The following is an 11,551-nucleotide window of genomic DNA, read 5'->3' as shown; positions in this document are numbered from 1 at the left end:
TAGAAAACGGTCAACTGTTGCAAGGGTCAGATTAAAGAAGCTTGAAGCGAACAAAGTAAGATAAACGGTGAAGTTCGTTTTGTTTACTGCACTATCTGGATGAATGAATTAATGGTTGGATGAATCAATGAATGGACCAACGTATGAATCAACGACTGAATCAACAATTGAATCAATGAATGAATCAATGAATCAATGCACCAATGAATGAACCAATCAACGAACCAACCAACCAACAACATGGATGCATGCATGAATTGATAAATGGATGGACGGATGAATGAATGGGTGGATAGATGGATGGATGGATGTATGTATGGATGGATGATGGATGGATAGATTGATTGATGGATGGATGGATAAACGGATGGATGGATGGATGGATGGATGGATGGATGGATGGATGGATGGATGGATGGATAAATGAATTGGTGGATGGGTGGGTGGATGGATTATTGAATTATTGGATTCTTGGTTGCTTTTGGGTGTATGTATATATTGTATATACCTCGTAATGGCCAGCGCTATCCAGGAACGTTAGTGTGAATCCTTTTAAATGGTGATCACTGTACGTGATGGCCACCTGCTAATGGGAAATTTATCATGAAGAACCAGGACTTGTGAAAAATGGCCCCCAAACCGGCGTGTCCTTCATTTTGAGCACCATCTTTGAAATCAGGCCCAAAAATGTATCTCAACGCAGTCCACCTTTTAAAAGTGTTCTTAAAGCTAGGGGCAAGTAACTGTGATCTTGAGTTATTTAAAAGGAAATGCGACATGTTCACTGCTACTCTGTCAACAAAAGTGTTGACTGTATATGTAAACAAAAGGGGACGAGTGAAGACCATAGACAAAGTAATTCAACTCTCATTTGATCAATCTGACATTTAAGATTTGCGTTGTAATATAGTATGGTTTTAGCGTATTTGTTGAATTAAAACGTCAGAAATTATCGTAGTTCAAAGAATAGATTGAAGTCATGCATTTTCGCGATAATGATGTTGTTGGAATTGCCGAGATACGCTTACATGTGTATTTACCGAAAGACGGTTAAATTACCGAAATACGCAAGAAAGTTACCGAAAAACGCCTTCTAATGTATTTATTTTTTTAAAAATCCTATATGTATTATAATTATAGCCAAAAATTATAAAAAAAAAATATTTAGAAATAATGAGTTTATTGACAAAAGAATTCCCTAATTTTAACCAATAAGAGTTATCTCCCGTCGTTAACCGAAATAAATAAGTCCAATACCCTTCATTCAATTGACTTAATACTTTACACAGTTGTTCAGGGCCATCACATTATGAGGTTAGATAACTCCATATTATATGTTATACAAATTATGGACCCTGATTGTCTATGGAACTTAGGTTAAAGTTTTAGGGCAGGTTGGGATATTTATTGATAACTTCTATACCCTTCATTCAATTGACTTAATACTTCACACTATTGTTCTGGACCATCACACAATGAGGTTACATAACTCCATATTATCCTTAATCCAAGTTTTGGCCACTGTTTGACTTATGTTAAAGTTTTAGGGCAGGTTAAAGTTTTAGGGCAAGTTGGGATTTTAATAAAAAAACGTCTATACCCATCATTCAATGCACTTAATACCTTAACTTTTCTTTTAATTTCATTTGAAAGGCACATTTTTATATTCCTAAGCATATTTTCATAGAGGGAAAACAAGTTATTTGAATGACTTGCATCATTGTTCGGGCGGGCTGGTGTTAGGGCAGCGTCAAAGTCGCCTTATGTATCGAATAATTTTAGCTAGGTCTGACATAAAGAGACCAAACTTGGTATATACAAAGAGTTTATGGAGACCTTTTATCGGAATGCATTTGAGGCCCCTAGGATCAAGGTCAAGGTTACTTTTAATAGAAAAAGGTTTGGTATTGAATAACTTAAGGGTCTCCATATTGGAACCAAATTTGGTATATAGGAAGAGTTTATAAAGACCTTTCCTGAGATTGTGTTTTTGGCCCCGAGAGTTATGGTTTAGGTCAAGGTCAAAATAGAAATATGGTTAGTACTGAATAACTCAACTAAGGGTTGACATTGTGTGACCAAACTTGGTATATAGGACAAGTTTAAGCAGAGATTTGATGGATTGCCTTTTGGCCCCCTAGGGTCAAGGTCACTGTTATTCAAAAAAAGATACTGTTTCAGTAATGGTTGACATACTGTGACCAAACTTGATATGTAGAAAGAGTTTATGGAGGTCTTCCATGGGATTGTATTTGGGGCCCTTAGGATCAAGGTCACTGTTACAAAAATTAGAAGAAACAGTTGAAACTGAATCTCTTTGGCCAATCATTAAAAACCTGGTTTTGTCACATTGCGATTCTTGTTCACTTTTCAATTTGATTGTTTTATTGCTTTTGACAGGCACATATTACATCGTTATTGTATTGACCTCTAAGTCAAAGCGGCTTAGTCGAGCACGCTGTCTTACAACAGCTCTTGTTTCTTTGGGAATGTGCTTGATACTGACTGTTGTATATTGACTGTTTTCACTAGCAGTTTGGAGATAAAACCATATTTACACTTTCACATCACCTATTATCATACTACTATGGAACACACTTTTTATGATTTTATGTACGAATTGTTTTTCGCCATTTTGGGCTATTCATTCTGAATGGGATTCGGGTTTAAAGCATAATTATAATGTCTACAAAAGATCATACCAACAAGCTTAATTACCCTTATATGCTTTTTGTTTTAAATTTGTTCCTACCAAAAGGTCGTAAATTTGTCATAATTTAACTGCAGTCGGCTGGTCACACATTGCTGGAGAGCAGAGATTAACACCATCATTATGGCAGTGCCTGTCATGATCCTACCAATTAGCACAATTGGCGATTATTGGTTCATTGTTTTCATAGCATCATAGAAGATAAGACAATCAATGTTATGAAATAGAAAATAAAGGCTAGTGTGTATACAGTGCTAACTTGATGTACCGAGGTGAGTTCAAAGGCCTAAATCAATCAAACAAAAGTTCACAACTCATGGAAATTGCCCAATTTGATGGCCGCATTAGCACAGTGAACTGAATATATCACATATTTATAATTGACAGATAGTTGATTATTTGTGAAAATTTTATGATAAAACATTGTTTTGTAACTATAAAACCGAAAGTATAAACAAAAATGCTTTTTTAGCCAAGTCTATAGCCAAGTCGAGGATTAAAGAGAGACAATTTGTTTTTTGGTTGTGCAGTTGGTTTTATGTTGTACTCTCCCTTGCCCTTGTTAAAAAGAGATCAAAATTACAGTTGAGGTTGGTTGATTTTTAGCTCTTTTGGCCAAAGACCAGAAGAATCTGTCGTGCGTGCATCCATCTGAACACAATTGCTTGTGAACATTTATCCAAATTATGCCCCTGGGGTCATTACTGGCCAAGCCCCGGGTTCACATGTTTGGTATACTTATATAGGGAAATGTTTGAAAATCTTTTTGTCTGAAACTGCCTAGACCCTTGCTATTTTGAATAAGGCATCATTTAGTGGTCTGCTACCAAGATGGTTCAAATTATGCCCCTGAGGTAAAAACTGGCCCTGCCCCGGGGGTCACAATTTTCCTAGAGACTTATAAATATAAGAAAAACTTTTAAAATCTTCTTGTTTCAAACCACAAGGCTCATACCTTTGATATTTGTTGTAGAGCATCATGTGATTAACCTCTATCAGACAGTTGAAATTATGCGCATGGGGCCAAAGCCGGCCACACCCCTTTTGACCTACTTTCTTATTTGTAAAGCTACAGCAATGAAATTGGGACCATGTGTACAGTTTTGTACACAAGTATCAATGTTGTCATCAGATGACCATGACCGTGACCTTTTGACCTACATTCTTATTTTTGAAGATAGCACAATGAAATTAAGACCATGTGTACAGTATTGCAAACAAGTATCAATGTTGTCCTCAGATGACCTTGACTGTGACCTTTTGACCTACTTTCTTATTTTTGAAGCTACGGCAATGAAATTGGGACCATGGTGACAGTTTTTAAAACAAATATCAATGTTGTGCTTGGATGACCTTGACTGTGACCTTTTGACCTACTTTCTTAATTTTGAAGCTACAGCAATGAAATTTGGACCATGTGTACAGTTTTGAAAACAAATAGTAATGTTGTCGTCGGATGACATTGACTGTGACCTTTTGACCTGCTTTTTTTTTTTAAGCTACAACAATAAACTATTGACTGTGATGTTTTGACACACTTTCTTTTTTTTAAAGCTACAACACAAGTATCAATGTTGTCCTCGGATGACCTTGACTGTGACATTTTGACCTACTTTCTTATTTTAGTGTTCAATTAACATTTCTATAATTGCCATTTACTTGTCTGTATTACACAAATATGCAAACTTACGTAAATATTAAACAGTTAATAATATATGCAAGTCTTGTTCATCGGTCTTCTTTTAGTGCGTCATGTTACAATGATCTACATTGCAAATATATATGTCAAACAATATTGTTCACTTCAACAAACTCTCATTCCCCATAACTCATGGACATCCATGAGAACTTCTATCAAGAACACATATTGAAATTGTTACTACAATTAATCTGCTTACTACATCATCTGTCCTTGCTCATTGAATATGCAATGTTGACCATAAGAACTATGCCAGTAGAGCATAGGCCCTCATGGGTCACTTGTTTAGTATTCATGCCAGTAGAGCATAGCCCTCATGGGTCTCAGTCTCTTGTTTAGTATTTATCCTAAATTTATGAATACATGTTACTGAAGTAAATCACACACTAGTTAATTCAGTATGGTTGAGAAAGTCTATACAAACATTTGAACATTCTTTTGACCCTAATTATAAATTTTGTTGCAAAACAGACACTGCCACGGCCAATTGTCCAATGTTTTTTGCCGACACATTTCGTGTGGAATGTTTTCCTGCACTTTCTTATTTTGCAAATCATGAAGCTATTGATGAATTCTGAGATTCCACAAGATTAGTATGTCTTAATTTTGAAGGTTTGGGGATAACAAAGCTGCAGATTGTGACTTTCATTTTCTGTCAGGAATGGATCAAACTTGATTTTCTAGACAGTATACTAGATGTTCCTCATTTCACTAACAACATAATTTACGTTTGTGTTGACATAGCCATTCTTAAAACTGCATTCCAAGGCAATCGCAAATATTAGCGGAGATTTGTATATTTTTGAAACATTCTTGCATTCTCTCCAAGGAAAAATTCTTACATTCAGTCATTCAGTTCATGGAAACATTTTTGCATTCAGATCATGGAAACATTCTTGCATTCAGTTCATGGAAACATTTTTGCATTCAGATCATGGAAACATTTTTGCATTCAGTTTATGGAAACATTCTTGCATTCAGTCCATGGAAACATTCTTTCATTAATTTTGATCCAGGCAAACCAACATGGGAAAATTTCTTCTTAAAGTTGCATTTTGCTGATCCTTTTTTTAATGAATACTATCGTGGATTATAGCAATTTGAATAAAAATACTTAATTTTGATTCTTCTGGGACATTATCCTTATAGTGGACTGGGAATATTCATGTTTGTGATTTGGGCGAATCAGAAAAAGAAATATGTTGCTGTGTCAAACATGATTCAAAATTATATTATGTATTTCATCTGTTACACTTAATTATTTTTCGTCACCTTTATCAATCCCCATCATTGAATCATTTGAAAGGAGTTATTTTCTTGATGATTTTCACATTCAACTTGACATTTTAACAGTAATAAAGGCAGTAACAAATTGTAGTGAACAAGAAAAATGCCTATGATACTATACCCCTTTGGAAATAAGTGACCTCGGTCGCTTTCATGGGTCCCCAGGTTTCTGTATCGTTTTATATGAATAATGTGTTACTTTTCCAATGTTTTAAGATTATTTTGACATTTTTTGTGAATCCAAGGTACCTCTATACATGTAAAGCAATGTAACAATTTTGGTTTGTTTGTTTGTACATGAAAGTATGCATTGATGCTGTATCCATTATCAACACTCCTTCATTTCATATCAATAAAGTTTGAACAATTTGTTGTAAAGTCTTCGTAGGGAATTACATGACCTGTTTGTTTGTGGGGTCAATATGTCAAAGGTTAAGGTCATGGTGACCAGTACTTAAAAACTTAAGGGGGGTATTGATCAATAATTTTTGAACAACTTGGTAGAGTCTTCAAACTCAGTATTCTCTAAATGGTCATGACCAATAGATTACCCCTGATGATGATTTTTGTGTCAATAGGTCTAAGGTCATGGTGATTTTAGTAGAATTTTTATGGGTTTTCCCAACAGGTAACACATCCAATACCTGGAACTTTAGTTGCTGGAATGGAGTTGTGATATATATTTGTTTTATAAACTAAAAGTTTCCTTCATGTGGTTATTCAGTCTTTGTACTCAAGAAATTGCCGAACTCAAACTTCGAAAAGAACAAGTGGTTGATTTCTGGTAGTCTCAGGTTCTCGATTTACTGGTTATTTTGCAGACTTCATTTATACTCTTAGATTTTGTACTGCCAGGTTTGCTGTTTTGTATAATTCAGCATTTTACACTTGCATGAAATTTTAAATTTTCAATGAAAAATGTGTCAGAAAATGTTTTTTTATTTGGAGTATATTGACATTAAACATCCCGGTACTTTGATTGGTTTATACATGATGAGCATACTATGAAGTGATAGGTTACATGGCTCAAAGAGTGTTACAGGTAGTTATTTGCATTTTTATCTAGAACGTCTCTTTAACATTGATAACACATCTTTTCATGGATTTTCCACATTTCCTATGATATCACAACTACCGTATATATAAGCAAACCTTCTTTCAGAATATAACAATATTAATTTTGTGACAGGTTTTTGATTAATAAAGGTCAATAAGTGCACATTTAAAGACACTGAATAGGTGATACAGACTGGACACACTGAATAGGTGATACAGACCGTACACACTGAATAGGTGATACAGACTGGACACACTGAACAGGTGATACAGACTGGACACACTGAACAGGTGATACAGACTGGACACACTGAACAGGTGATAAAGACCGTACACACTGAATAGGTGATACAGACTGGACACACTGCACAGATAATACAGACTGGACACATTGAACAGATGATACAGACTTGACACACTGGTCAAATATTCATAACACTCAATCAGAATGTTTTCCTTGATGAAATCTTGATGTTATCTAAAACTGGGTCACATATGATCGAAAATAAGGTCACTAGGTCAAATCTTAGAAGTAAAAAATCTGGAATGGAAATGATTGGTCGGATTATGTTCAAACTTGGTCATGATGTACCCCTTGATATAATATGGACTGCTTGTAAAAGTGGGGCACATGGGTTAAAAAACTAGGTCACTAGGTCGAATCTTAGAAAAATGTTTGAAACACATTAGAGGCATTATGTTTGGTCTAATATTCATGAAACTTGATCAGAATGTTTTCCTTGATGAAATCTTGGGCATGTTTTTAATGTGATAAAAAATATCACTAGGTCAAATCTTGGCCCTTTTTTATTCGACTTAGAAATTCTGGTTATGGTTTTGCATGTTACCACTTTTAAGTCAATACCTCACCAAATACATCATGTATTACATTGAAACTTTATACACAGGCTCCCAACCATTCAGCCTTCTTAAATAATCAAGTAAGATAACTCTTATCTATTTTGCATACTATATAATTTTTGCCCTTTTATTATGCAACCTAGAAATTCTGGTTAAGGTTTTGCATGTTAGCACACATAGGTTAATATCTCAGCAACTGCTTAATGTTACAATTGCATTGAGGATTTGTACAATGGTACTCAGCTACCCAACCAACTTGAACAACCAAATAAGATATCTGTATTTTGCAAATAATGGTTCCATCAAGTCTTTATTTCCTTAAAGGCTGAATGTTTTTGAATTTTACACAAATCTTTGCAGGCATATCATTCTAATCTAATTTTACAGTGATCCATGCATGCTTCGCCAAAACTTTCAATCCTTTCACTGAAAAGCGGCTGAATAGTCGAGCGCGCTGTCTCTGTTACAGCTCCTGTTTAACATTGTAGCAGTTACCTAATATGCCACTACTATATATACGGGTAAGGTTTGCCCAGTTTTGAGGAGAGAAAAATTGCATCAGTTGTACAATAACTGCATGAATATACACCTTTTATATGACAAACATTTGCTCCCTGGGTCAATAAACATAATTGTGTTTTTTTGGACATATTTAAATGGCAATTGAAAATCAGATTATATTTTTTATAAAAGCCAATATCCTGTGTTTAAAAATTCATAAATCCTATTAATTGAGCTATTACAAGTGACTTGTGACAGAAATATTTATATTAGATACTATTATTTTTCGCTTAAATAACTAAGTAGAAAATTTAGAGAAACTTAAATAAAAGTTGTAGGTCCGGTCATTCGATTATTTTTAGACTGTTTTTAAAATTCATATTAATTAAACTTTAAATGTATATACTGGAATGCAGTAGCTTTTAACTTAGTTATATTCAAGCCTCAAAGGAGATGAAATAGCTAAAAAAGCAAAATAAAATTGACATAAACATTGTAATAAAAAAATCAGTTGCTTTTTGAAACATTTTTTGGAGAAATTGTAATAAGGGTTTAACATTTTATGTATTCATATCGATTTTGTTCTTATAATTTTTGTCATATATTTACTGAAAAGGCCTTTTGTGACAAATCAGGTTTTGTGTTTTAATATATGACACACGGTAAATTACCCAAAGGGACAAATTTACATTACCTCTAGACACTCAGTGGGTATTTGCATTTCAGTATTTCTTTATATGCACTTTTTTGCACCGGAGGAAAAATATCGTCACATTAATGGGTAATATTCCAGGTTTTTTGTAGTTAATAATAGGCATTCACTGTAAATACATTTCACAAATTTTGAATATGTTTACCATTTCTGAATGTTTTATTAGGAAGCTTGGCGGTTTAGATAGATTGTCGTACTTGTAATAATCCATAATTATGCGAGTTTTGTCAGTTTGAATCCAAGTTTGTTTTAAGCAAAAAAATGATGTTTTTTTCCAGTTCGACCGTTTGACAATTTTCAAGTTTGGACTGCTTCTGACCATTTCTGAAAGATTTCAGTAAAAGAAAGAAAATTATTAGAAAATTGGTCCGAAATTTGTTCAGGTTTATAATTTCAGTCCAAAACGACTAAGTCATTTTTTCTTTGAAATTGTATACACAAACATTGTTTGTCATTCACACATCCCCTAATGTTTATATGAGGATTATTCAGGGGATAATTTTTCTCTGTGTTAATTGACTTTTCTGTTTTATTACATCAAAGAGAAGTCGGCTTTGCTGTCTTTTTCTCATATGAACAATTGTCACACTATTATGTTATACTTTTACACAAGTTAATGTTTTGAGTTATCAAACTATGATATTATGAATTTACAAGCCCGCATCTGCTTTATTTGCGCTCATTGTCAACATTATATAAGCATATCTTCCAACATTGTTAAAACTGTTTATGTTATATTATATTACTGCTGGAAAAGACATGGGGGTGTTATCCGTTCTGTGTTACAACATGAACCAAACTAGTATGGATCTCCTGCAAAACTACAATTTGACCCGTTATTAACATTTAACTAGACAAAAACTATGATGATATATCAAACATCAAGTCAGAAACACTTCATTTAATAATGTGATATAATTATTTAAAAGGATTTATAATTATAGATTAACAAAACAATGGACCGAAACAGAGAAAACATTGATCTCAACTGACACACGATATAGAGAAGAAATGATGGCAACTGGAGTTGTAGCAACAACAACAGGACATTTATTATAAAATCCATACAAGTACCTGAAATGCATTGTAAATCATTCGTGCTGATCCGGTATCCACAGTTTATCACCAAATCAATATCAGATTCATCAAAGAAATCAAAATATTATGAGGCGTATTTATCGTCTTTTGATGGTAATCATGAGCGAGAAGGAAAGTCAGAGTATCAATAAAATGGACTGTCAACCTAAAAGGCAAATTTAAACAATTGTCGAGAATGACACTCATCATTTATACTGGAGTGTGAAATATCACTCTTCTGTTGAGGAAAAGTTGGCATGCTGAAATGTTACATGTCCAACAACAAAGCAGTTAAATGAACTTAATCAATGTTTAATTGTTTTAAGGCTTGTGTCATGCATGGGAAAATAGTTAATTCGCGATGTGCTGGAGTGAAGTAACTGCTGGTCGTCCATGAAAACTTTCTCTGTTTGAACTAGCTTTAAGCTCTTGTGCATATAGGATTAGGTGAATTTATGATTAATACAATTAAACTGAAAAGAATAAGTGTGGCTTAAGAACATAAAAGGCTTTATTTTACTCAGTGATTATCTTAATATAATTTCAAATGTCAACTTTAATATACAATAAATTTGTAGTTGAGTGACAGAATTTTCGGTATGGGTTTGATTGTTTTTAGAATAAATTCAAGGTGTGAAGTGTAAAATATGTAAATTATGAATTTTAGGGGATTTTAATGAAAGTAAAAGTGACAATTTCATTCATGGATGGATTTTTGAATTTACAGATTATGCAAATATAGTTATGACCATAAATTTTGGGAAAGAGTGAGAGAAGTTGGTATTTTGTGTCGGATTAAGACAAATATTTACATTAGAAAGGGTGCAATTAGGTTTGCACCAGTAAAACTGGTAAGTAAAATGCATTTAAAACCAAAAATAAACCTAATCTAACAAATTAATAAGCATCTTTAGTTTCTCATTTGAAAGTAAACCATTGCAAGTCAAAGGTTTGGTTTATTGCAAATCAAGAAAATGTCATGTTAATATATGAAATTGTCATAAATGTGTCTTTATGTTGCAAAATTGTTTGTCATTTTGTTATTGAGAGTTATTCTTGAAAATCTTCATATTCTGTCATATAAGAACGTTCTCCTCAAAATTATACTCAAGCCAAAAAGCTGCGAGCATTCATTATATGCTTGGATCATTGATTTTGAAATTGCAGATGTAATTTCTGTGACTCCCTTAAAGTCCCAGCATGGTAATAAAACTTTTTCAACTGTTGTATTACTGCACTTTTGTTACTAGAAGTTTTTTGATATTTTCCTGATTTTTTGATTTGGGGAGGTTTAGAATTTGTGACATCATTAACTAAAAATAGACAATTGTCAGTTAATGAATCTCTTGCTGAGTTTTAAATTCACTACATGATTGATTCATGAAAGGTTTCACTGCAGAGTTAAAGAGATACAGATACACGTTTTACCAACTATATATTGTTCATCATGTTAAACTTGCCAATCAGAGTTAAGTATCTCATGCACTGTCAGTTAAGACTTGCAGAGACTGATTTGGTTGATCAGAGGTTTGATTGGTCTCCTTAGATAAGGCATCTCCAAATGGTGTTATTTTAATAGCAGATTGGTTTCCTCTGTGCTGCGATGGTAATGGGTACGTCATATGTGCGTCTGTGCGTCAGTGCGTCT

General features: G+C 33.7%; 1 protein-coding gene across 3 annotated transcripts in view; it reads left to right on the top strand.

Annotated features, from left to right (window-relative positions):
* The first annotated feature begins 799 nt into the window (after positions 1-799).
* LOC128220233 (protein O-mannosyl-transferase TMTC4-like) overlaps positions 800-11,551 on the top strand; it is a 54,277-nt gene continuing 43,525 nt past the window's right edge. Inside the window, exons 1-2 of one of the 3 annotated variants that reach the window (XM_052928536.1) lie at positions 10,042-10,350; positions 10,631-10,754. The gene's annotated coding sequence lies outside the window, so the exon portion shown is untranslated. Of the gene's footprint in view, positions 856-10,041; positions 10,755-11,551 lie in introns of those variants that run through there. The other 2 variants (XM_052928537.1, XM_052928535.1) reach the window with 2 other exon arrangements.

Source organism: Mya arenaria, chromosome 15 (assembly GCF_026914265.1).
Source record: "Mya arenaria isolate MELC-2E11 chromosome 15, ASM2691426v1".
NCBI lineage: Eukaryota > Metazoa > Mollusca > Bivalvia > Myida > Myidae > Mya > Mya arenaria.
This window is presented reverse-complemented; position numbering and strand designations above follow the sequence as displayed.